The 24747-nt window shown below is 44.2% G+C and overlaps 1 long non-coding RNA gene across 3 annotated transcripts in view; it reads right to left on the reverse strand.

Moving 5' to 3' along the window:
* Positions 1-24747, reverse strand: part of LOC123571810 (uncharacterized) — a 47352-nt gene that overhangs the window by 15599 nt on the left and 7006 nt on the right. For 2 of the 3 annotated variants that reach the window (XR_006696050.3, XR_010584471.2), the window contains exons 1-4: positions 16177-17138; positions 15145-15279; positions 12806-13037; positions 1819-1936 (exon numbers count right to left, since the gene is read on the reverse strand). This is a non-coding gene — a long non-coding RNA (uncharacterized lncRNA). Of the gene's footprint in view, positions 1-1818; positions 1937-12805; positions 13038-15144; positions 15280-16176; positions 17139-24747 lie in introns of those variants that run through there. The other variant, XR_012431315.1, reaches the window with a different exon arrangement.

The following is a 24747-nucleotide window of genomic DNA, read 5'->3' on the forward strand; positions in this document are numbered from 1 at the left end:
ATATGAGCTTCAATCTTATGAAATGGACATTTTTATAGATTAAAAAAGTTGTTGAATATTGACAATTTCACATCACCCTAACAGGGCTCACCTTATATAATTTTGTCAGCATTAAATGTGATGATACACAGGCAGTTCTGACCATAATGCCTGGCCACGAGGTAATGACTAGTAAATATTAATTGCTAGTGCTACTACTAGGATGACATTGACCATGACTGCTAAGAAGCCAAAGCACAAACCAAAGGGAATGGAAAGAGCAGCCCGAGGCTTTCACGGCAGATTTTGGACTTGACTGCCAAAGCTGCTTGTTTCCCCTCAAATCTTGCCCTTCAGGTTTTTCGTTGTTATTGTCTCCCCCAAGACAGAGAAGCCAAAAGTTCACAAAGGTAAAACAGGAAACTCCATGCCTCAGTGGCTCTATCACTCCTCCTGAAAAGATGCTCTGGGATCCCTGGGTTGTCTAGAGTTCTGATGACTGGGGAGGAGGAAGAGGGGAGGGAAGGAAGAAGGGATGATGTTAGAATTGCCATGCATAGCCAGGCACGGTGGCTCATGCCTATAATCCCAGCACTTTGGGAGGCTGAGGTGGGTGGATCACAAGATCAAGAGATGGAGACCATCCTGGCCAACATGGTGAAACTCCGTCTCTACTGAAACTACAACAATTAGCTGGGTGTGATGGCGCACACCTGTAGTCCCAGCTACTCAGGAGGCTGAGATAGGAGAACCCCTTGAACCTGGGAGTGAGCCTAGATCGTGCCACTGCACTCCAGCCTGGTGACAGAGTGAGACTCCGTCTCAAAAAAAACAAAAACAAAAACAAAAAAGATATGCATATTTTTAAACATCTTGATGTCAATAAAACAGCTTCCAATTCAGGGACAACTGGGGCACTTGTTTTGATCATGGGTTTCTCACCCAGCAGCCAGTTATTTTGGTTAAAACAGAAGAGCATGTGTTTTCTGAAAGGCAGCAATTTGATGAGTAGTTTATTCTCCTCATTTTCCAAAGCTTCAAGGTGTTATTCCTGAGTTATTTCAGCTATTCTTCTCTGCTTGGGGCCTTTGGAAATGTTCTTCCCTGAACCCAAACATTCTCCCCTCTTTTCTTCACCTGCTTCACCCTGCAGAGTGCTGAGCTCCAATATGACTTTATGATAACTTTTCAGACACTCCACATCCATCAACCCTTCTGTTACATGCACTCATATCACTTGGCAATTTTTCTTCACAGCGTGTATCGCATTTGACATCTTGCTGTTCTATGTGAACTGCCTATGGAGCATCCATTGTCCCCCACTGGACTCCAAGCTTCAGGATGGCAGGTACTCACTGGGTCTACTTTATTTTCCACTGTCCCCAGGACCTAGCCTGATGAATACCACATGGTTAATACTCAAAATATATATTATATTTATGAATCCATCATTCAGTCATTCATAATAATTAAGTGAAAGCATTCATCAGTGATAGAGGCTTGGACCTTCCCCACTGGGGATGAGTATTTGAATTGAGGTACAGAAGGGATGGCATCAAGGATGTCACCTCGTTCACCCTATAAAGGGGAACAAAAGGAGGGAAAAATCCTTTGACTCTGAACAGAGTCCAACTCATTGTGAAGTCTGGAAAAGGTGACTGAAAGGTATACCAGCATTTCATTAAAAATCCTGCATATGCAAACATCGACTACTGAACTTCAGACACAACCAACAGCCCAGAATGAATGAGACGTGTTGGTGATTAGTTTGAAGTGAACAACAGTAATACAGAATGGAAGGAATTCCAATTAGAATTAAATGGGGGAAGGAACACTTACTCTGTCACTGTGAGATAGCACTCCTGATCACAGATCCTTAGCTGGTGGCAGTGCTGGTGTTTATAGCCAGGTTTTCCAGAGTCACTGTGGTTTGTGAAAAGGAACAAGCACAGCAGATCTAGGGAGAGAACATTTTGTTTGGGTTATACTTGTCAATCAAGTGGTAATTTATCTGTTGTACATCTCCCCTGCTAGAGAGGGAACATAATGTAAGAAACTGGGCCTTATTTTTTTCATGTATGTGAATGTTTTTTGCCTGTATTTGAAATGCCAGCCATCATTTGCCATGTCTTCTAGGGACAATCTGCATTAAGCTCAGGTAAGTAGGCAGCAAATCATATGATCCACCCCTATACCTTCCCCAGCCTTTTGTTCCCCCTTATAGGGTGAACCAGGTGACATCCTTGATGCCATCCCTTCTGTACCCCAATTCAAATACTCATCCTCAGCGGGGAAGGTCCAAGGTTCTATCACTGATGAATGCTTTCACTTAATTATTATGAATGACTGAATGATGGATTCATAAATGTAATATAGTTTTTGAGTATTAACCATGTGGTATTCATCAGGCTAGGTCCTGGGGACAGTGGAAAATAAAGTAGATCCAGTCAGTACCTGCCAATCAAAGGTACTGGGCCAATAAAGTGATAATTTATCTGTTGTACTATCTCCCCTGCTAGAGAGGGAATCTAACGTAAGAAACTGGGCTTTATTTTACCTCTCAATTTTATCCAGAATAAATGCCTTTGCATAAACAAATGAATGATTATTATTGTTGGTATATAGCCTCTGTCACTCACAAAAACAAACTATAATCAAAATTCACAGAACAAGATAATTCTCACTCCATAAAATATGCATCAACAAGAAATATTTATTGAATACCTACCATGTACCAGGCAGTATGTTACACATTGAGAGGCACACAGGGACTATGTCCTCAAAGAGTTTAATTGCCTGGTTAGGGAGTATCTAGTGAAAAGCCCCTCTGGATCCATGTAACAGAAACTCACTCAATTTATCTCAAGTAAGGAAAACAAAGAAAAAGGATACAGAATTTAAGAAGTAGAAAACATAGGCACTAGAACTAGAAAACCAAAAGTAGAGGCCACTTCACTGTCTCACTCAGGCTTGTCTGTCCACTTTCTTACCTTGCACTTGACCCAAAATGGCAGCCTGTCCTAATACTACACGATGACCTCAAAGATCAAGCGCTCACCATAACTGATTTACCATGGCTGGGGAAGGTATAGGCATGGATCATGTGATTTGCTGCTTACTTACCTGGGTTAAACGCAGGTTGCCCCTAGAAGACATTGCAAATGATGGCTGGCATTTCAAATACAGGCAAAAAACATTCACATACATGAAAAAATAAGAGGAAGGGGCAAACTACAGATGGCATAGAAGTCCCTGGAAAGGAAGAAATAATGATAGGTTTGGTCAGTAAGAAAGATGGCAAAAGAAAATACAATGGAGTGAAGGAGTTGGTCCCAAATTCCAAACTTCAATAATAAGGAAGAGTTTGAAACCTTCTCTCTCATGAGTCCTGGCTATGATTGTTCTAATTGCTAGAATGTCCCAGAAGGTTTTGTTAGCAAACCCAAATCCTCCAACTGCTTGGAGGTGATATTTCAGAAAGGTCTTTTAAAATTGTCTCAACAGTACCATTGACTCCCATGACCTGTGAGTCTGGACAAGTAATGTCTTACCTTCCGTGGTATTTGCACAGCATAAAGTGATGACACAATTAGGCACACAAATTAATAATACCTACTACTCACTTAGACCTTAGTAGGTGCCAGACACTGTTCTAGGTCCTTTATGCATGTGAACTCATTTAGTCTTCAGAGTGTTTTGTTCAGGTGTCAAACATTCATTGAGTTTCTACAGCTTACGGGGCAGTTAGCTAAAAACCTACTGAGAGTCTGTAACCTGCTTCTCCCCATTCTACTCTGAATATTTCCTCTTGTTTGTTGTAAAAGACAACTAAACATGTGGCAGTATAGCATGGAATCAAGAGTGCAAGCTGCAGAGTCAAGAAGCCTGTAGAGTTTGACCTTCTTTTTGTCACTTCCTCCTTAGAGATGTTGGCCAAGTTTCCTATCCCCTCTGAGCCTCAGTTTTCTCGTGTGAGGATAATAAGAGTGCCAACCTCAAATAGTGCTCTGTGAGGATAAAGTGGAAAATGTATCGAAAGCACACAATATAATCCTTTGCAGAATAAGCACAGTCAACATTAGCAGTCAGCTTTTGCTATTAAGAAATCCGAAGCAGAAAGTCACAAAATAGCTGAGATGGATTTACAAAGGAGAATGTGGCTAAGAAAGACTGGCTAGGAGGAGTGGAATGGGGTAAAGAGAAAGGACGCACATGGAAAATAATGTTTCATTACAATCTGAAGGTGAATATAGGGCAGAGTCTGACCTCCTCCTCCTGTTGCTGCTTATTTAAATAGAGAGGACCCATGCCTGCTACATTTGCAAATGCTCCATTTCCCCTCTGGAACCCATTTTTTGATGTGTTAAATAGATACTGCCTAAGATCTTTCCAGCACACAAATTCTATGAATATGGTGTTAGAGGGATTTCCCCTTATTTTCTCTTAACAATCAACAAATTATAAAATAGAAATGAAAATAAAGCATTCCCAACCACATATTAAGTTATTATCAATTATTTATCATACATAGACAATGGGTTTAAGTCAACTCCCTACTCCCAAGGGAAGAATGAGATGCAATAAGCCCATTGGATTTTTCAGTTTAGTCTTTGGTGTTCTTCAAGATCAGGGGTCCAGGAAAAGTTGCCATAGATTGTAAGAAACCAAGGGGAAAAAATGGGCACGCAGTAATGCTACTCACTTGCTATGTGGACATGTATATAGATTTAGGAAAATGAGAAGTAAGGGTTCTATAAAGATACACCCCAAACTTGTAACCTTCAGTAAAGAAGATCATGATTAGAAATAGTGGTCCAAGGGCACTTTAGCTTCATCTGTGATACATTAAGTTTTAAAAAAGAGAATGCATTTATCTCTTGCTTAGGTAATTAAAATTTAATTGTTAAATAGGGACCCTTGTTCAGGGAATGGTTGTCCAGGGAACTGCAAGAAAAAGCTGCTTCGCTGGTTGATTTCCCCAAGGCCAGGTCAGTGTTCCAACCCCTGCTATGTTGCCCCAGAACTTAAGAGGTGAGATTTCCAACTTAATTATTAATTGAACTGAAAAAAGTGACTTTCTGGAGACTGAGGGCTAATTTTGATGTTGATGTCAACATGTAGATGCCTGTTTATAAATTAAAAAAAAAAAAAATCTGGTTGTGTTTTCCTAACTATTGTTTAAGCAAAATTACATGGCAAGACAAATGTGTATAAATTGCTGTCTTGGGGGACTCTTGAGAAAAATATGAAATAAATGGAGCATCAAGAAAATTCGTTCAGCTGTGGATGTAACTGCATCCTCAACTCTTTCTCTGTGAATTGCACACACACACACACACACACACACACACACACACACACACCCCTTCCCAGTCCCTTTCCTACAATTCTCAGGAGTTTAGAAGTGAAAAATCATATAATCAACACTTTTTAAAATAATTAATGGAACAGACATGTAATGGAGAATTTATAGGCACAGATCTTCCTAAATCTTCAAGCTAACCTTTGGTCTCAATTACTTCCTCTATAATCTTGATCAAATCCACTGTAAAACCACAAATACTTCCATAGTCTCCACGTGCAAAGCATTCTGTACTTTTCTTTCCCCTGTGCCTGTTGGAAATGGTGTCAAATTCTCCCTCCTGCTATGCCCATCACTTCCATAAGAAAAAAATTCCTCTTCCTGCCTTTCTCTATGGCATTCTGAATATCTAGTACTTCGTAGGAGATACTAAAAATAATAAGCCAATTTAAAACTCCTTTTCTTTTTCTTTACCAGTAACTGTGGGGGCGGGAGGGAAGCAAACTAAAGTATAAGAATTAGGTTAAGAATTTGCTCTCTGATTGTACTGGGCCCATGGAAATTAAGGATGCCTTTAAAATCCGGGGTTCAAAAGGTCACTTCGGGACCATGAGAAGTATTGCAAGAAGAAGCCATCTTCCAGCTAGAGGTGCAAGAAAGAGAATCTTTGGAAATTTAGATTATGATATTGGAGATTAGAGAGTAGCTTGACACAGAAATAATCATTCCACAAATGTTGAGGAACCTCAGGCTGTGCAGACACAATTCTTTTTTTTTTTTTTTGAGACAGTGTCTCACTCCATTGCCCGGGCTGGAGTGCAGTGGTGTGACCTCGGCTCACTGCAACCTCTGCCTCCCAGGTTCAAGTGATTCTCCTGCCTCAGCCTCCTGAGTAGTTGGGATTACAGGCCCCCACCACCACCCTCGTCTAATTTTTGTATTTTTAGTAGAGACGGGGTTTTGCCATGTTGGCCAGGCTGGTCTGAAACTCTTGGTCTCAAGCGATCTGCCTTCCTCGGCTTCCCAAAGTGCTGGGATTACTGGTGTGAGCCACCATTCCAGGCCCAGACACCATCTTAAGATCTTGTTTAATCTTCATGACAATGAAATCATTGTCCCTATTTGCCAGATGAGGAAACTTAAGCTTAAGGGGGTGAGATCGCATAAGGAGCTGAGAATTTAACTCAAGCAGACTAACGCTAGTACTCTCATGCATCACTACCCAGCAAGAAGGGAGGTAGGGAGGGAAGGAAGCAAGAAGAAAAAGAGGGAAGGAAAGAAAAAGAACAGGTGGATGTTTAGTTCAAAGAGAGTGAAATGGAGAAATTCAGTTTTAAGAACAGCGAATACCTTGAATCCAAGTGATGTTTGGAAGGGGAGGTAAATCTTAGTCATGAGGTTCACAGAGCAACCGGGAATAGAAATATAGCAAAACCAGAATGTATCCATATGCCAAAGGAAAGTATGTCAATTAGGGATCCAATAGAAACAGCTGTTACACTTGAGTTAGGAGAAATGCAGGAAGATTTATTTAGAAAGGGGGCATTTAGAGTGGTGCATGTGCAGGAGAACACAAAGGCAAGCAAAGTAACCTTGCAAGTGCCCACCATCTTCAAGCCTAAGAGACGAGGGAAGGAAGCTGTTAGCAGAATCTTAGGGAGCTGTGGAGCTTGAGAGGAACAGAGACCTTAGTCTGGGGACACGCAGGCTGGCTGAGACCTTGGAAGTAAGGGCACCCATCCTTTCTTCTCCCGTCTTGCAATCTCCCTTGGGGGTTCTGCATTAGCTAAACCCAGCTAAGTGCCAAAGAGCAAGGGTTCCCTAGACTAGATGGTCAGCCACTAGGAGCAGAGGAGGGGATCTGGAGGGGAATCTCAAGATACCCAGCCCAGAAGATGAGGGCAGAGCTGTCAGCTGGAGACAGGTGTGAAGTAGATTGAGTAGATAAAGACTGAAGGAGGGGAAGAAGAGAACTGAGGTTGAACTTCGGCTCTGATATTAACAAGTGATAATGTAATGTGAAAACATATTCAGTCACTGGGGGGGAAACTGCTGTTTTAATAGTGGGTTAGCTATCACCTGGGTGAAGCTTCTCTGAGTCGTGCAGATGTTTACCTAGTTGATACCATGTCACACAGTGCCTTATGGGAGTGTACTAACAGTTACCTGGGTTGCTACAATACTGGAAAATGACTATTTGGGAAAAGGATGCCCAACCATTTTGGGACCTGGGAGGATATACAGAGGTGAGAGGAGCGATGGATAAGGCGTCAGATCCAGTGGTCCCTTTACTCGTCACTCAAAGGCAGAATCATGGAGGGAACCCCTTTATTCATATCTGGACCCTATTCCCAAGGGCCTTTGATGACAGAGTTGGGAATGAGCTATGTTAAGAAACAAAGAGCCATAAAAGACAGAAGAACATGTCATTCCGGCAGAGGATTCTCTATGTTCCTAGAGGGCTTTGAGGTATAGTGAAGGGAAAAGTTAAAAATACAAAAAGCAAAAGCAGCTCCATTCATGGGGCTGTTTGTTGTCAGAGCCATAAGTCTTGTTCAAGGAGATGTGATCATCGCTACATCAAGTTGGTAGCTGGGGCACCCAGAGAAAGTGCAAGTCTTCAGGATGGTGAGGAGCGAAGAATGGCTCTGCCCGGTACAGGTAAGAAAGATTCTGCCTGGTGTAGGTAAGAACATCTGCCCTGTGGCCAGAACAGGATGCTCTGGATGAGAGGGGCTTGGTCTTAATTGGGTCAGAGCCAGGTGAGGAAATGGACCAGCAGCCCAGGAGGCCAGTCCACAAGGACCACTACACATCACTGGGATACTTTGGAAATAAGATGCCCATTAACTCAGATTTTTCTTAAACCATGGGTGGAATGCAAATGGGTCCCAATATTGACAGCATAGAAATTATCTTCAGGTAGAAGCAAATGACAGTGTCAGCCAATGCAGACCTACTCCTGGAGAAAATTTTTGCCACTAGCTTTTATAAACTGCAAGATTCAACTATGGAAAATGCAAGAATTGCCAACTGACCATCACTTAAAAACAAAATCTGGATAGATAAAATTTTGGGAGTGAGAAATGCGTGATATAGTGCTGCTTCCTGGGGGCCAGTTGTTTTGTTATTTACACTTTGAACCTTTAAAATCTTTTGGCGTGGCATGGTGGCTCATATCCATAATCCCAGCACTTTGGGAGGCCAAGACAAGCAGACAACTTGGGCCCAGAAGCTTGAGACCTACCTGGGCAACATCTGAAACCTTGTCTCTACAAAAAACACAAAAATAGGTTGGGCATGGTGCTACATGCCTGTAGTCCCAGATACTTGGGAGGCTGAGGTGGGAGGATCATCTGAGCGCCAGGAAGTTGAGGCTGCAGTCAGCTGAGATCTCACCATTGCATTCCAGCCTAGGCAACAGAGTGAGACCCTGTCTCAAAAACAAACATACAAAACAAAGCAAAACAAAACAAAACAAAAACCAAAAAAAAAAAAAAAAAAAAAAAGAGAGAGAGAATAAACTTTCTAAGAAGTTGTCTGATTTGTGAAATTGCAAAAAAAAATTTTGAAGACGGGGCACAGAAAAGGAGGAAGAGTTCTTTAGTCAGCAACTAGATGAAACACACACTTTGGCACACGGTAGCCGTTTCGTCGTTAGCCATTTAGCCATTAACTTGAGCACATTTGTTCTCTGTCCCCACTGAATACAGGTTGAAGGAATATTTAGAGAATTCTGGCTTGAAAGGGTAAAAAACTAACAACCTGCCCCAGTCAGTCCCCCATGGGTATTGAACTCGGGAAGATTTTGTTGGAGAAGTCTGAGAGTCCAGTCCTACAATTTTACACAATTTGTTAAACGTAAAACATTGCTTTGGCTTCGCTTATTGATTTTCCTTTCTCTTCCATTTCTGACAAACTCCAAATTACTGGGTGCCTGCTATATGCCAGGCTCCAATGATGAACATAGCTTATTTTGTTTCACATCCAAGGGGCTGTCAAGGACACACAGACTATGAGCGCAGACACATTTTAGACTTGCACTGTCCAATACGGTAGCCACTGGCCACATATGATTATTGAAATTTAAATTTATCTTAATTAAGTAAAATTTAAAATTCAATCTCTCAGTTACACTAGCTATGTATCAAGCACTCAATGGCCACATGTGGTTATGACAATGCTGCTGGACAGCACAGATATAGAGCATTTCTATCACTGCACAAAGCACCATTGGATAGCAGTTTTAGACCTTTCAGAGTTGTCTCTACCTCCTGTGAAGTCATTTTAAGCAGAAAAGCTGCCATTCATTGAGCACTCCTCTGGGCCAAGCAAGCAAGATTCTGGGTCAGTTACATAAGATCATCTCACCACAGCTTGCTGCCTCACGTCTCAACCCATTTTATTTATTTATTTATTTATTTATTTATTTATTTATTTATTTATTGTAAAGCTGTGGTCTCACTTTGTTGCCCAGGCTAGTCTCGAACTCCTGGCTTCGAGCAATCCTTCTGCCTCAGCCTGCCAAAGTGCTGGGATTATAAGAGTAAGCCACTGAGCCCAGCCTCACCCCATTTTAGAGGTGAGGAAACCTGAGGATAGAGAGGCCAAGCAGCTTTCTCACCATCACACAGCAAGTGAGCAGCAAAGCCCAGGGGGTTTGACTTTAAAGGCTTTGCTCATTCTGATGGCCCCACCTTCCAAGGGCATTGCCCCCAAGCGTGAGTGAAAGCACCACTGTGGACAAGAAAGAGCTGCTGGGGATCCTGGCCATTTTGACAGGAAAAGTGGCCGTGGGGTCAGACAGGCTAGAGGACCAAGGTTGGTTCTGCCAATGACCATGTCAGTGATATTGCCTAAGTCACTTAGATCTCTGAATATATGTAAAGTGGTAGAGTTCAACTTGTAGAACTATGAGGATTAAATGAGAATATACACATAAGCACTTGGCACAGTATCTGGCACACAGTAGCCAGTTAGTACATGCACACATGAGTATTACTTCCGGAGTGAATCCTTTTCTTCTGCTTAAGCAGCAAACAAGTGTTGCCTTTCTCCCTGCAATACACATTTCTGAGTCTGGCATGCCACCTGCTGGTCCCTCCTGGATACATCATCCAGCCCCCTGTTCTCCCCAGAAGGGCCAGTGCCCAGAGTGTTCCCAGAAGGCTGGGCTGTAAAACAGGAACATCCTATCTGAGTATTCAGATATTTTTTTGTAAAGTCCCTTTCACATTGTGGCTCCTCTGAGAATTTAGGATAAGCTTAGATCTTGCTAAGTTTGCTGAAATCTTCTTTGTTGCCAGGTAGATAAAGAAGATGGACTTCCCTGAGACCCTGTGCTCAACGTTATTCTATGTTGCCAGGGTCTTCTAGCTGCAGGCTATCTACAAGCACAGGGTCTTTACTATTATGGCTGGCATTCCCTTCGATCTGATGCTGAACATAAGTCCCACCTCCCCACCCCATATCCTATCAATCTAAAAGTCCTGTTGGGTTTTTCTCTCCGAAATATATATTTACAATCTGTCTAAGCCCCTTTGTATTCTCTGCCACCATCATCTCTCACCTGGACCACTGCATTAGCCTCCCGATCTTCTTGCATCTCCTCCCTTCCCCGTGCTGTCCATTCTCCACGCAGCAGCTAGAGCTGTGGTCCTACCTGCTGTAGCTATGGAATGCCTTGGGGAACATTCAAGACCTACCAACGCCCAGGGGCCAATCTCTGACTAATTAAATCAGAATCTAGGCATAGTGGGTAGAAGGTCTCTCAACATTCGTAGCTCATGAAAGCTCTTGGATGATTCTTTTTATTTTTATTTTTCGAGACAGAGCTTGCTCTGTCACCCAAGTTGGAGTGTAGTGGTGCCATCTCGGCTCACTGCAACCTCAACCTCCCAGGTTCTAGCGATTCTCCGGCCTCAGCCTCCTGAGTGGCTGGGACTATGTGTGTGCCACAGCACCCAGCCAATTTTTTGTATATTTAGTAGAGATGGGGTTTCACCATGTTGCTCAGGCTGGTCTCAAACTCCTGATCTTAAGTGATCTACCTGCTTTGGCCTCCCAAAGTTAGATGATTCTTTTGTGCGGCCAGGATTGAGAATCACTGAGCTTCCAGTCCAGACCAGTAGCAGCAACTCCTGGAGGGCCTATTAAAATACAGACCGTGAGTTTCACTCCCAGAGCCTGTGATTCACTAGGCCAGAAGTGGACCTGCGAATTTCCATGCCTCACAAATTCCCAGGTGATGCTCCTGGGCTGAGGATCACACTTTGAGAACTACTGTTGTAAAAATATAAGGTGGACCATGAAACTCCTGTTTAAATGACTTATTACACTTATATATGTATATTTTAAAAATTCACCTTCTGTACCATGGCCTGTCAGGCAGGGTGAGACCTATCAATCTAAAAGTCCTGTTGGGTTCCTAGCTCTTGGCCTCTCACACTCTCTGTTAACCACTCACTGGCCTCCTATCTGCCTCTTGAACACCGCAGGTAGTCACCCGAAGACCTTTGCAAGAGCCTCTCTCTCTGCTCAGATGGCACCCCCTTTAGCTCTTCTGTTGTCTGATTGTCTTTCAGTCTTCAGGGCTCATAGAAATGTCACTGCCTCAGGGAGAGCTTCCCTGAATGTCACATTCAACATGTTCCTCACCTTCCCCTCACCCCTTGTTCCCTATCTCAGCAAACTGTTTATTTCCTTTATAGCATCTGTTACAATTTGCAATTATTTTATGTCTGTTCACTTAAAATACATTTACCTCTCTGCCAGAATGCAAGCTTTAAGAGGGCAGAAACTTTGCCTTCTTGTTCACTACCTGGCACATAGTAGGTACCCAATAAATGATTACTGAATGAAGCGTTGAAGAGAAGCACGAATCAGGGAGCATAAAGGTTAGAAGGAATAGTATTAACGGAAGCGGGAGCCCTGTCCTGCTTCTGTTATGTCCCCCAAGGGCTTCCTGTGTGCTCATCTTTTAATATTACATCTTTAATTCACACAACCGGGCAAGGTAAGGTCATATTCTCTTCAATTTACACATGTGGAAATGGAGACCTAGAAAGGCAGGGACACTAGGCTGAGATCACACAGCTAAAAGTGGCAGAGTGGGCCGTGAATCCAGGCTGCCCCTATCCACATTCATCCTAAGATATGGAAGGAAGGAAAAAAGAGGCAGCAAAAGAACTGGAAAAGCTGTTCCCGCAGGGCAGTTTTTATTTTGCTCTAAACTCGTATCCAAGGTAAAAATATTAAAATAGAGCTGAAATCAAAGAACCCTTGCCCTACTTTCCAGGTCTCAGATTCTCCCAGAATCTCTTCAGAAGAGAGTGATCCGGCCATGATGGGTGTCTCAACTTTTAAGACTTTTAAAATAGCTGGCTCAGAGCCTTTGGAAGAATAGCACAGGCAGGAAATGGCAAGGCAGGATCTGAACCCAGCCCAACTTCCTGCACAGCCTGCCCAAGCTTTCGCACACAGCACAGACAGTATCTCATTCAACGTTCTTTTGTAGTGGCCCACCTCCTTACTGTGCTGGTTAAGGTAACATTCTAGATGCTGTCGCAGATAACCAGTCTCCTTCCCAAACTCAATGGCTTCATGTAATAAAAATTTCTCTTTCACCTCCCAAAAAGTCCAAAATCAGTGCTCCCAGTCTGCAGGCAGAGTTGTCTCCTCCAAGCGGTATTTCAGAGACCCAGGCTTCTTGCATCTGGTGGCTCTTCCATGTTTAGCAGGTGGCCTCCCATTGTGGCTAGGGAAGGGGAAGGAGGAGCATGAGATGGGCCAGGCCTGGCAGTGGTGCATGTCATTTCCATTCACATGCACTGGCCAGAACTCAGCGACATGGGCATACTTAACCGCAAAAAAAAAAAAAAAAAAAAAAAAAAGCTTGGAAATAGAGCATAGTGGCCAAAGTTATCTCACAGCTAACTAGTCTCATTTCCTAAGAGTCTGATGAGTTTCTGTGTCCCACCCCCCGCCCCCCACCGCCCGCCAGACATCTCCTCTCACTGATAAAAGAATTATCATAATTATAATTATAGAGAAGACTTCAAATGCAACCAGGAGAAGGGCCACCTTGATCTTAAATTCAGATCATACAGAGGTAATGACAGGTCTCCAATGTTCCTGCCGAGGAGGCTGAAGGTTTAGAGAAGGGCAGGGGAAAGAAGAGGTTAAATGTACAATTTGCTGAAGCCCAGACCTGGCTAAGAAAGGAAGATGTTTCTGTCCACCATTTTGGTGTTGTTAACAAAGTCTACCTTGAGTTCAATTCTAGATATTTTAGAATTTCACCAATTAAGCAAACATCTATTGAGCATCCAAAAGATAGGAGATATAGTCCTAGGGATAGTTCTTTGGGGTATCAAATAAAGGGATGAATGAATATGAGGTGAGGTCAGCTCTATTCTTTATCTGGTTGAGATTTTGAAGACACCAGTAATAAAAATTTGACACAATTATAATATATCCAGGACTGTATTCAACACTTGATATAAATTATCTCATTGAATCTTCCCAATAATTCTATGAGGTAAATACTATTATTACCCCCATTTTACAGAAGAGGAAACAAAACTAAAGAGATGAAATAGCTGTCCAAAATCTCAATTGCTCCCAAGAAGAGAAAAGAATGATTTTTAACAACATGACACTGCCTGTATTATGAAATTACAGTGCTATCTGCATATACAGGCATAATTCAATTGGCTTTGGAAAATAGAAGGAGGTTTAGAGTTCTAAACAGTTACTGGGCTGGGTGCAGTGGCTTATGCCTATAATCCCAACACTTTGAGAAACCGAGGTGGGAGGACTGATTGAGGCCAGGAGTTCAAGACCAGCCTGGGCAACATAGTGAAACCGTATCTTTACGATTTTTTTTTTTTTTTTAATTAGCCAGGCATGATGGCACATGCATGTAGTCCTAGCTACTTGGGTGGCTGAGGAGGGAGGATTCCTTGAGCCCAGGAGTGCAATGTTGCAATGAACTATGATTGTGCCACTGCCGTTCAGCCTGGGCAACAGAGCAAGACCCTGTCTCAAACAAAACAAAAAACAGTTACCGAATCCAAGAACAGGTCGTAACTGGGGTTAAGAGTGCCCTGTGTAATTTAAAAAGTGACTTTGAAGCCAAGCAAGCTGTGTGACCCTGGAGGAGGAGACACTTTGTCTCCCTATTCTTCGGTTTCCTCTTCTGCAAAGTAAGGAAGCTGGCCAAGATGCACTTGAAGTTCCTTTCTTCCTCTGTAAAAGCAGCATGGCAAATGGGAAGGACTGATGTTTTCAAAAGCCAGATTCAGGGAAACTCTTTCTGCCTGTCTGAGCCTCCATTTTCCCATCTATGAAATTGGAATTAGGTTGGATTTGCTAATTTTTCTCTCCCTAGTGTCTGGCACAGGGAAGATAATAGGGTCTTAATAAATCTTGGTCACCTCATTAATGTTCCACCTGATTGGAGATGGCAGCAATCCATTGCATGCACAGAAGGCAGAATTGTATGAATAGAGATCTGCCTCTGAGCTCTGAGCTCTGAGCTCTGAGCTGCTTCTGAGCGCACAGGGTGTCAACCTCCATCCTGAGGTATGGTGGCCATTTTGGGAATGGCTGGCTCCTGACTCAGAGAAATGGCCTGCAGTTGAGGAGGCAGAGTGTAACGTTTCACAAAGCCTCCCTTGCCACCTCTGCCCATACCCCACACTCCATCATGTGCAGGGCAAACTGGCTCCCAACGAATCTGGATTTCCACTATTCACTCAGAATCCCCAACGGGCAGGTTCAGGACTTCGGGGTACAGAGTTCAGAGAGAGAGAGAATATTAGATGTCCCCGCAGGCCTCCCCAGCAAGCCTTATTTCTTACGATTACTTCAGGGATGCTCCCAGGAGCCTTGCCCGCCTGGCAGATATTGAATAAGGCAGAAGCCAGAGTGGATGAAAAGCAGCGTCTTGGAACGGTTGCCTGGTTACCAGTGGCCTGGGTCACGTGGTCTTCTCCCTTTGGGGTGGCCCAGGGCCGGCAAAGAGCAGGAGTGCAGGGAAGGGGCAAAGGGAAGGCAGGGAGGGGAGGAGAGGCAGTGAGAAGCAGCTGCTATACATTGCACTTTCCTTCCCCGACAGCCCGACTGCCCGCATGTCGGGACAGGACAGGAGTACCAGGCCACCTGGGTGGGGAGCCTGGCTCTTGCTTCCCAGGTGGAGGACGTGGACAAGTTAACTCAGCCTGTGGGCACCTGTCTTTCCTCACCTGTAAAATTAGTCTAATAATAGTGCAGACCTCACTCAGTTGTGACAAGGCTGCAAACAAGAAAACAGAGAAAAGGGGCCCAGCTCAGGGCTGGGAACGCACTAGACTGAACTTGAATACACCGGTGTTGCCCAGCGGAGCTGGGGGCTGGTGGCCAGAGTAACAGAAATCCTGAGTCAGGACGGCTACCTAATGTGACAGCCCAGGGCACAATGCAAACACATGCTTGTTGTTCCACAGGCAGGAGACAGGTACCCAAACATAAAGCCCCACCCCACTTCTGTGGCCCCTCTTGTGCTGTGTATTTGCTATTTAATGCTATGCTCCCTTGGGCATGGAGCTACTGGAGAGAAGCATGTAGGCCCTCACAGGCACCCAGGAGTCTTCCCCTGCAGTGTGGCCCACCAGTGCCCATCTGCTGCCAGGTCCCCTACACTGAGGCAAGAGGAACTGGGGAAGGGAAGCCAGGCATCCTCCTTTCCCACGGGCCCTTCACCCCAACCCATGGTGGACAGGTACCCTCACATCTTGCAACCTCCTTGTCAGAGGCTCTAGCACAGGGGAAAGACTTGCCCTGCCAGTTGCCTCCCTGAAGGCACCACGATGTCATCAACCTTTAGGGCAGGCATGGCTGCAGTCATGTCCTACCCAAATGCTGTGGGATGCGCATGCTCAGCCTCCCGTGCCAGTGCCCTGCAGAGAGCAGAGTGGCAGCTGTTAGGGGGAAGAGAGAGAAGAAGGGATGTGAGGAGGGGATAGCAGGGGGTTGGGGAAGCTGGAACTGAGAACCCACCTGGTGAGGGAGGGGCCGGACTGCACTTGAACTGAGGCTCTTAGCCTGGGTGCCTGCTGTGTTATCCCACAGACTTCATTTACAAACTACATATTTAAAGATAAGATTATGAAGAATTTCAAGACACGACAGTAGAACATTAAATTCCTAGCACAGGCTTTTGTGTCACTGAGCTGGTTGTGCACCAGCTGACCCCTGTTCTGAGTTGTTGTCGTGGCTCTGTCACTAACTCTCCCTCTCCAGGCCTCGGTTTTCCTTTCTCTAAATGAGGGGGTAGGGCTAGATGGTTTCTAGACCCTCTTCATGCTTTTATGTTTCATGATGTGTCCCACTAGCTGCGTGGACATGGGCAAGTCCCTTCCCTTCTCTGGGCATCAGTTTCCCTGTCTAAAAATTGAGCATTTGGGAATCCCGAAGGGCCCTGCTAGGGTTACTGCTTAGAGAGATGCCTTTTCCTATCCCCTCCTGTGTTTGAGGGGACTTCTTTTCTTTTGCAGAAGGAAAGACAAAGTTGTCCACCAGGTGCTGGGGTATGGGGCTCGATAGAACATTCCTTTTCTCCTTCTGCTCACACTGGTGAGCTTGGGGACTGTGAGACAAGAAACAAGGGAGGGAAAGCTCGTTAAGGAACAGAGAGGCAAAGAAGCATCACGTGAGAAGGTAAGCAAGCAGGCAGCCTTGGGAGATGCTTTCATTCACTCATTCATTCAGCAACAGTGAAACAGCAAAAGAATGTAACACTCACCGTTTTTGTGTAAGGGGCTTTTACCCATCCCCGCATGTAGGCTAGGATAATTTTAGAGCACTGAGATAATACACAAAAAACAGCAATCATGTAGTTTTAAAAGCTAACTCTGGGGTTATAGGGAAAGTATGTAAACAATTATGTTTTGTTAAAGATCCATATAGATAATACACAAAAACAGCAATTATGTAGTTTTAAAAAATAACTCCGGGGTTAAAGGGAAAGTATGTAAACAACTATGTTTTATTTAAAGATTTATAGGAGCATTGTGACCTGACCAAGGACAAAGAAGTTCTCAACCTCTTCAGGCCCTCGCTGGCACCCAGATGTCTGCAGTCATCAGTTACGTCTTGATCCCAACTCCCTCTTATTCCCCCGCCCTTAACATAAAAAAGAGCCTGAAATTTGTACTGACTTAAGATGGCATTTTAGGACACTAGTCTACCATCTTCTTGGTTTGCTGGCTTTCTGAAAAACCTGCTTTTCCTCCCACCAAGTCTCATTTCTTGAGTTTTGGCTTTCAAGCAGAGAGCAGCTGAACCTGGGTCTGGTTACAATCCATTCATTCATTCATTCATTCATTTACCTGGATGGTTGCAGCAGCCTCTGCCCCCATCTCCCTGCTCTGTACTCACTCCCTTTCAATCTTCTGCTCCTCACAAGGGCCTAAGGGAGCTTCTGATGTGATAAACAGAACCATGTCGTTCCTCCCGAAAGCCTTTGTCAGTTAGAATTAGGTTTAGCTGTGACAGAAAATACACACTAACAGTGGCTTCAGCAAGATAGATGCTTTTCTCTCCCTCCCAGAAGCATCTGGCAGCTGGCTACCTGAGACTATGGCGGTTCAACAGGTTCAGGAATCCAGGCTCTGTCTACATTGTGGCACCTCCAATCCTGGCTTTCATTTACAGCGTCACCTCAGAGTCTGAGATGGTGCTGGGGTTCCAGTCATTTAATCTATACCCCAATATAGTAGCAAGGAGGGGTGGGGACACACATCCCCCTTTCAAAGATACTAGTCAGAAGTTGCATACACCACCCCAGCTTAGATTCTAGCAGCCAGAGCTTAAGTCACATGACCACATCTGCAAAAGAGGCTGGGAAAAGTTGTTCTTATTCCAGGCAGCCACACGCCCAGTTCAACTTTGTGGATTTTATGAATGAGGACAAAGGGGAGAATAGATACTTGTGGACAACAGATACTTGTGGACAACTGTTGATCTTTGCCACATAGTCCTTCCATAGCTCCCTACTGCACTTGAAATAAAACCGAAACTCTTTCCTATGCCTGCAAGGTCCTGGCTGTTTTCCCACCCTCTCTCTTCCCTCATCCTGCTTCAGGCCTGCTGGCCTCTTCCCGGTTTCTCAAAGACCATAGTTGTTTCCCATCCGGGGCTATCTGTCCACACTGTTTCCTGGTTGGAATGCCTTCACCCCACTCTATGAGTCTATCCCTTCTCCTCTTCTAGGTCTCAGCTTGTGTATCACCTTCTCACAGAGGCTTCCCCAACCACCATACTTCTCGTCATTTTTTCTTGGGTCCTTTCTTTGTTTCTTTATAGCATGAAAGACACCTTGGAACTAGCTATTAAAATATCTGATAAGCACAACAAAGCATGAATGCTCGCATCAATGGTTGCTCACCTTTTTGGTTTGTCTCCCACATTCAAAAGGAAATTCTATGGGGGAGGCTTTGTGTCTCGTTCACAACCCCATCCCTGGAGTTTTTCTCTACAACTACATATTGGTCTCCCACTAGGTGCCAGGAACCTAAAAGACAGTAAGCACATTCAGTTTTCATCTCAGCTGCAGGGCAGCCAAGAGGTGAGGATTGGGGTTCATCTCCTGGAGAGGAGGCAGAGAGCTCAGCAGAGACAGGGATAAAGGAGTTCAGTAAGATTGTAAGAAGAGCCCTGCGCTGCCAGGAATGGGATTAGGGATCCTTTTAGCCTCGTTGCTGGCTCCATCCTATGTCTCCACCTTTATGCGAATGTGTTCCTTTGTCCTACTTTTAACTTACATCAGACTATTGTGTGTTCCTTATCCTCCCAAGCAGCTTTGCATCCTTTCTGGAAGAGGGTGGGGGTATAAACAAACAAACAAATACACGATAAAAATACAGGAGATATTTGGGTATATCCAGTTGCTAGGAATAGAAACCTACTCCAAGCAGTGCCAGGCGTCTCTGAATTACAGAGCCAAGCAAGCATCCAGCAGTTTACTTGCCCTATCTTGCTGGGTGTCTTAAAGGACCGCAACTGGATGTGTCCAGAAAGCAACTCAGTCTCCCTCAAACTGGTCTTCCCCTAGTACTGGTAAACCAGTTGTCTAAGAAGCCTAGTGGCTACCCTCAGTAGGTAGTATTGTAGCAATTTACAACAGGGTTTCTCAACCTGGGCACTGCTGACATTTTGGGCTGGGTAATTTCTTGTCGTGGGGACTGTCCTGTGCATTGTAGGATATATAGCAGCATCTCTGGCCTCTATCCCTAGATATCAGTAGCACTCCAGCCCCAGCTGTGACAACCAAAAATGTCTCCTTTGAGAATCACTGGTTTAGAAAACAGACTTGAACTTCAGGCTGTGTGTTCACATCTCAACTCAGACTGTGTGCTATGGAACCCTGGACAAGGTATTTAAACTTTTTGTGCCTAAAGTTACTCCTTTATAAAGTGAGGAAAATCATAGTTTCTACTTCATGGATTAAATGAGCTAATATATGTAAAGCAGTTAGAATGATGCCTGGCACCATATTAGCTATTTATTACTTTTGAAATTAGTCCTTACCTTCCCCTCATTCCTTAACCAAATCCATCATCATTTCTAGATAATTTAAATTCATGAGATAATTTTACTCTAAAATCCACCTACCTTTCTCCAACAGCACCCTTGCCCAAACCACTGGCATCTCTTACCTCTGAATAAGGCTTCCTGCAATTCTCACTCACCAGAGAAGCCAGTTTGGCCAATTTAAACCATTCCATGCTTAAAACCAATCTACTAAGTCCCATTGTTCTTAGGAAAATGCCCTTCACCAATGGGCTAGAGATGAAACAAACATGACCCTGGTGCATCTCTACAGCCTGTCTCCTAACTTCATCTTGTTTGCTAATTTCAGCAACAATGTTTTATCTCTCCATTTCTCAAAGATACCATTCCCCCTCCTAATTTCAAGGCCCTTAAGTGTTCCAGACCCTCTGCTTGCAACCTCAGACAAGGCTATTTTTAAAGCAGTGATCAAGGGCTTTTTCAAAGTAAAGACCAGCCACTTCCCTGGAAAAGCAGAAAGAACGTAAGTGATTGAGCCAGGCAGGACCACCTTGTCCACTGGGGTAGCATATGCACTGCACAGACACGCTCAGCTAAGGAAACAAGTAGGAACTGCAACACATCCCAAGCTCCACTTGTCAAACCACACTCTGGTGCAGAGCCATCTGCTTCCCAAGCTGTTTTTGTGCAGAGCTATGCTCTTTGAAAAAGGGTTATTTTTGCTAATTTGCAGTGAAGGTGCCACACAGGCTAGTGGCAACCCTATAGTCAGAACACACAGTAGGTTGATAGTAATGGAGCTACATTTTAACATGTACATTTCTTGTCTCTTGTGAAGACATTGAAGATAAGATAAGATACCCATTATGCAAACCGACTAGCTCTCCTGCACTCTTTCTTTCTATAGTTAGAAATTGAAGCTGGGTGCAGTGGTTGGCACTTGTAATCCCAGCTAGTCAGGAGGCTGAGGCAGGAGCATTACTTGCGCCCAGGAGTGCGAGTCCAGTCTGGGCAATGTGGTGAGTCTCCATCTCTAAAAGAAATGTTTTTTAAAGCGAGATGTTCTTGCATCACTGGTATTAGTACAGAGATGAGGCAGGCTTGAGAAAAAACTGTCCCTTACTTTGTGCACCGAGCAATTGGACAAATTTCAAGTCTTGGAGTGAAGCAATTAGCACTTTTCATAATTAAATTCATAATAAAATACCTTCTGGGACTTCAATATCTTTTTTAATTAACTATTCTTATTAACCTCATTCATCTGTCTCATAAAAAATGTAAACTAAGCCTAGCCATAAAGAACACATATCCCAGCAAATATAATTAGCACTAAACATTTAGCCACACAGTTAATATACTTCTGAGCCAAAAGGGACCACCTAGTACAAACATTCACTTTAGTGATGAGAAGCTTGAGGCTCAGAGGTTGAAAGCAATGTGCCCTGCATCACTGGGCTCAGGTCATTGCTAAGAGTATACGCAGGTCTCCTGTTTGCTGGGCCACACTAGAAAAAGAAAAGAAAATGAAACCTCACTTCCTTACCAGGTAAGAATTGTACATGAAACCCATGTTTCTGATTACTTGGTCTTTATACAAGGGGCACTTTTCCAGGGTACTGGTTGGTGAGTCTGTGTCCAATCAAATTATAATCAATCACAAAAACAGTATTGATTATAATTAATAGTAGTTTTTTTGATACAACATATTTGAGAGTATCTCTGTCGGACAAAATACAGAGCCTGGGTTGCCAAAGCCCGGGCAAAGACAAGTTTTATCATTCTCTTGTTCTTTAATAGGATTGAGGCCTCTGAGACTACCATATTTTAAGTAAACCTAAGACCGGCACGTGTAGATTTGTGGAATATAAAAGTGAGTGCTTCCCTAAAAGGGCTGAGCAGAAGATTCCAAGAATATTTCCCTTGCATATTTAAATGAGAATCAATTTTTAAAATCCATGTACACCCATTTTGAACTCTGTGTCACAGAAGTCAGCATTTAATTATGTGCACGTGTGATATCCCAGTGGGTATAATTGGGGAGTTGACGTTGAAGTGCACAGAACAGGGTATGCTGCAGTTGGGCAGACCCAGGTTTAAATCCTGGCTATCCCACTACTAATCATCACCCTCTGAAAGTCACTTCACTTCTCTGAACCACAGCATATGCATTCATAAATGAGAACACTAATAGCTACCTTCCAGAGTTGGGGGAATTAAATAATATGAGAATACCATATTACTTTTAATACGTTTTATTAGTGGAATGGGATCAGAAAGGCTCAGCATACCTAGGTGAGCTGAGCCTTTTTGATCCCATTGCCCCAATAAAACTGTGAGGTCTTTGTAAGGCCTTTGCCTATTATCTTCATCTTGGTGTCTGCAATGCCAAATATGAGGTCTTACATAAAGTATGTACTCAATAAATGTTTATTGAGTTAACAGAGGAGTGTGGGAATGGGTTACATCTTTCCTGTAACTGGCACTAACCAGCAGTAGTGGGTTGAATAGTCCCCACTCCACCCCTAAATACATTCACATCCTAACCCCTAGAACCTGTGAATGTGACCTTATTTGGAAAAACGGTCTTTGTAGATGTGATTAATGTAAGGATCTCCTGGATTATCTGGGTGGGACCCAAATCCAGTGGGTCCTTATGAGAGACAGAGGCAAAGACACAGACACAGAGGAGAAGGCCATGCAAAGATGGAGGCAGAGATTGGAGTGATGTAGCCACAGGAACAGCTGGAGCCACCAGAATCTGGAAGAGCAAAAGGAGGGATTCTCCTTTAGGGCCTCCAGAGGCAGCATGGTCCTGCACACTTGGACTGACTTCCGCTCCAACTTCTGGCCTCCACCACTGTGAGAGAATACATTTCTGTTGTTTCAAGCCACCCAGTTTGTGATCATTTGTTGCAGTAGCCCTAGTAAATGAACACACCAGCACACAGGAGGCACTCATGCTTAACACTGGAACTTAATGCTTCAACACTGGAAGTAGTCAAGTGAAGGGATTTGGGCTCATGTTTTGATATCAAATCCTTAAACTCTACTGTACACCCAAAGCATGTTATCCAAGCTGGCTTAACTATGATCTAGAAATTTGGGGTATAGTACATTAATCTTGGAAATTCCATTGTAAAAGGAGCCAGAAATTCTAATAAGCCACTCAGATGACACTACTTATTTTCCTGGAAGAATACACCAGGTTCTTCCTCTAGCCTGACCCAGACCAGCCACCCATGGCAGATAGTGCTAATAGATAGTAACCGCTTCTTGCTGAGCATCAGAGATGCCACCTAGACATCCTGATGGGGGCACCAAAGAGCAGCTGGACATTCAACCTAGAGCTCAGGGTGGATCAGTCAGCCCACAGCATGGCTCTCGCCTCCAGCCTGAGTTCCAGGTGCATGTGTCCAGCTGCTCCTTGACTCTCCCCCCGGATGTCTCTCACCTGGCATGTGTCCAACTGAACCCCTGATCCCCCGACCCCATTTGTTACTTCGCCAGTATCTTCCATCTCAGAAACAATTCTTCCAGTTACACTGTTCTCTTGGATTCCTCCCTTGGTCTCACATCCCTCAGCCAATCATGTTGGTACTGCCTTAAGAAGACATCTAGAATCCAGTTACTTGGCACAGTTTCCACTGGTGACTGTGGATCTGTGAATCACTGTGACTTCTGGATCTCCCCGTCCCTTTTTTTTTTCCTTGAGACAGAGTCTCGTTCTGTCACTCAGGCTGAAGTGCAGTGGTGTCATCTCAGCTACTGCAACCTCCACCTCCCAGGTTCAAGCGATTTTCATGCCTCAGCCTCCTGAGTAGCTGAGATTACAGGCATGTGCCACCACACCTGGCTATTTTTTGTATTTTTAGTAGAGATTAGGTTTACCGTGTTGGCCAGGCTGGTCTCGAACTCCTGGCCTCAGGTGATCCACCCGCCTTGTGCTCCCTCCCAAAGTGCTGGGATTACAGGTGTGAGCCACTGCACCCAGCTTGGACTGGTCTATTTTAAGAGCTTTTTCCTAACTAGTTTTTCTGCTTTTCTCCCAGCCCAATGACATTCTATTCACCAATAGGCAGCCAGAGAAAGCTTTTTAAAACCCAAGTCAATTCAAATGGCTTCCTACCTCATTCAGAAAGGAGTTCAGGCTCCTGATCCTGGTTCCTAAGGAAATGTGTCAACTGCCCCCATCCCAATATCCTGCCCTATTCTCCTCTGTTTTCATCTTTTACTACTCTCCCCTCACTCATAACTCAAGTCCCCTGGCCTCCTTGCTGTTCCTTTAAAATGCCAAGTGTGGGGCTGGCAAGATGGCTCATGCCTGTAATCCCAGCAATTTGGGAGGCCAAGGCAAGTGAATCACTTGAGGTCAGTAGTTTGAGACCAGCCTGGCCAACATGGCAAAACTCTGTCTCTACTAAAAATACAAAAATTACCTGGGCATGGTGGCTGGCACCTGTGATCCCAGCTTCCCAAGAGGCTGAGGCAGGAGGATCGCTTGAGCCCAGGAGGTGGACATTGCAATAAGCCAAGATCACACCACTATACTCCAGCCTGGGCAACACAGCAAGACTCTGTCAAAAAAAAAAAAAAAAAAAAAAAGCCAAGCACACTCCTTCCACAAGGCCTTTGCATCTCCTGTTCCCTCTACCCGGAACACTATTACCCCAGATACCAGCATAGGCCCATCACTTCCATCATTCAGGATCTAACCCCATGGTCACCCTTGAGCACCCTATATAACAGTGCCTTTCCTGTCACTTTCTGATCCCTCTGCTTTAGTTTTCTTCTTTTCATATTGCATGGCTTGTCCACAGAATGACCTTGGATATTAGGCTTAAAAATTCCACAGTTTCCTGACAGATAGCCGCAATTTAATCTGAAATCTGTAAGAGTTGTGTGGCCTTTAGATT

The sequence above is a fragment of the Macaca fascicularis genome, chromosome 2 (assembly GCF_037993035.2).
Source record: "Macaca fascicularis isolate 582-1 chromosome 2, T2T-MFA8v1.1".
NCBI lineage: Eukaryota > Metazoa > Chordata > Mammalia > Primates > Cercopithecidae > Macaca > Macaca fascicularis.